The 2,663-nt window shown below is 41.4% G+C and overlaps 1 pseudogene; it reads right to left on the reverse strand.

The window, feature by feature from the left end:
* Positions 1–716: 716 nt before the first annotated feature.
* Positions 717–2,454, reverse strand: LOC143554510 (2-methylpropanoate--CoA ligase CCL4 pseudogene; annotated as a pseudogene).
* Between the last annotated feature and the right edge of the window lie 209 nt (positions 2,455–2,663).

Raw genomic sequence — 2,663 nt, forward strand, 5'->3', positions numbered from 1 at the left:
AAAAAAACCCAATTAAAAAACACAATGAACAACCAAATAGCACAATATAAAAAAACACATAATTATTTTATTTTTATATAACAATATGATATTCACATTAAAGATAAAAAAACTCTTATTATTATGATGAAATTAAAAAAAAAAACATTGCATGAAAAAATTATGAACGTTTTAAAATGATGGGGGAATTGACATGTGTCTTGCATGTGGAGTGAGGAAGTCATAATAAGTGGCTATTAAATTAATGGTCTTCTTATCAAATTTTAATTTTAATTTTAAATTAATTTTCACCATCTAAATATAAAATCAATGAATTAGATTTCTTTTCACCATTTTCATTTTTGTTGTACTTTGTATTCTAACTTTACCCTTTTATTTCATCACAAAAATGTTTCCATATTTTTTAACACTTTACTATATTTTTTAGTGTAAAACACGCAAATCAGATGTTGTTTTGGTTTACGCACTATTTAAATCTTTAATACAATATTTATTTATTTTCAAAAATTGACTAGTAGCACTATAAAATAAAGACTACACGATGTAATAATTTGATTATTCAATGCCATTCTTTTTCCTTCTTTCTATTTATATCTACAAAGTACTACGTATAAATATCTATTGGAAGGGTCCTCTGTCCTCACATGAATTTAATTAGGCACCATCTCAAAAAAGAAAAAAAAAAAAGTACGTCAACAATGCACCACCACTTAAAGAAAAAGTATCAATTTATTTTCATATAGAATCTTATTAAATAAGCCGACTTAGATTCGACTTTTTACAGCAAACCCCAAATTTTTAGCATATTCACGAAGTGCAAACTTCTGAATCTTACCTGTTGATGTCTTCGGAAGCTCCTCCTTAAAGACAACTGACTTCGGAACCATGTAACCCGGCAGCTTCCCTTACAAAACCGCATTATCTCCTCCGCCGTCGGCTGCAGCTTCCCCACATCATTCTTTAAACTCACAAACGCACACGGCGTCTCTCCCCAAAACTCGTCTGGCCGGCCCACCACGGCCACCTCATCCACCGCAGGATGCAAGTACAACACTGACTCCACTTCCACACTGCTAATATTCTCCCCGCCACTTATTATTACGTCTTTTGATCGGTCTTTTATTTCTAAATACCCGTCGGCGTGCATCACGCCGACGTCACCAGTGTAAAACCACCCGTTTTTAATGCATTTGGCGGTTGACTCAGGGTCTTTTAAGTAACCCAACATTAAACACGCGCCTCTTAAAACTATCTCGCCCTGGGTTAACCCGTCCCGAGTCACACTAACCCCTGACTCAGGATCCACAATATCCACTTCCGTCATCCCAATGGTTCTAACTCCTTGTCGAGCTTTTAACCGAGCTCGCTCTGTCCCGGGCAACCGGTTCCACTCTTGTTTCCACGAACAAGCAATAACCAACCCACCCGTTTCCGTCAACCCATACGCATGGGTCACGTCAAACCCTAAAGCCTCCGTTCTCAACAGAATGGCAGCTGGAGGCGGTGCTCCAGCGGTCATTATTCGAACGGGGTGGCTGAGTGGCTCCCCGTTCGAAAGCATGTTCAGCACCACCGGAGCGCCGCACATGTGGGTCACGTGGTGGGTCCGGATGGCGTTGTACACGGTGGACGCGTCAAACTTCCGAAGGCAGATGTTGGTGGCCCCCACGGCAGCCATACCCCACACATAACTCCACCCATTGGCATGAAACATGGGTAGGGTCCACAAACACACCGGCTGTTTCGGTACACCCCACTCCAGGAGTGAGTCAACGGCGACCATAAACGTCCCACGGTGACTGTGGACCACGCCCTTCGGTGCGGATGTCGTCCCGGACGTGTAGTTAAGCGTTATCGGATCCCAATCGGTTTCGGGTCGAACCCAGTTGAATCCGGGATCACCAGATTCCACCATAGCTTCATAACTAGTAATGAATTTGGTCAATTCACTAGAAGACGCAGTTTCGTTGTCCGCGATTAAAACAAGTCGCGGGGGAACATAGTTTCCCGGCAGCAACGAAACTGCGTCTTCAATAAGACAAGTGAGCTGGTGATCAACAAACACCAGCTTGCACTCGTTGTGTTGGAGGATGACTGAGACGGTGCGGGCGTCCAACCGAGTATTAATGGTGTTGATTATTGCCCCGGTCATGGTGATTGCGAAATGAAGCTCGTAGGTGGCGGGGATGTTCGGTGCGAGGACCGAAACGACGTCGCCTCTTCCGATGTTGAGACGGATGACGGATGAGGCTAGTTTTCGGCAACGACAGAAGGTATCGGACCATGTGTAGGTTATTTGGTTGTATACGATGGACGGAGAGTCCGCGTACACGGTGGCGGCCCTCTCGATGAATCCGAGAGGAGTGAGGGGGCTTGAGTTTGCACCATTTGGCTTCTTCAAAGAATCCATTTTTTGGTGCTGGTGGGAGATGAAGATGTGAACTCAATGGAGACTTTTCTTGGATTTCAACTTTTTATATTCAAGTCTTAAGTCGTGAATACTGTTTCATTCAAATAATAATAATAATAATAATAATAATAATAATAATAATAAAAGTTTAGTTTAATGTCACCAGCATTAATTTAAAAGATATGATATATTATAGTCCAATAAATTTTTTGTCTTTACTTTTAAAGGTCAAGTTAATTTAAAACAGAAAAAA

This window comes from Bidens hawaiensis, unplaced genomic scaffold (genome assembly GCF_021521415.1).
Source record: "Bidens hawaiensis isolate Kalapana, Puna unplaced genomic scaffold, B.hawaiensis_p1.1 tig00017718_1, whole genome shotgun sequence".
In the NCBI taxonomy this organism is placed as follows: Eukaryota; Viridiplantae; Streptophyta; class Magnoliopsida; order Asterales; family Asteraceae; genus Bidens; species Bidens hawaiensis.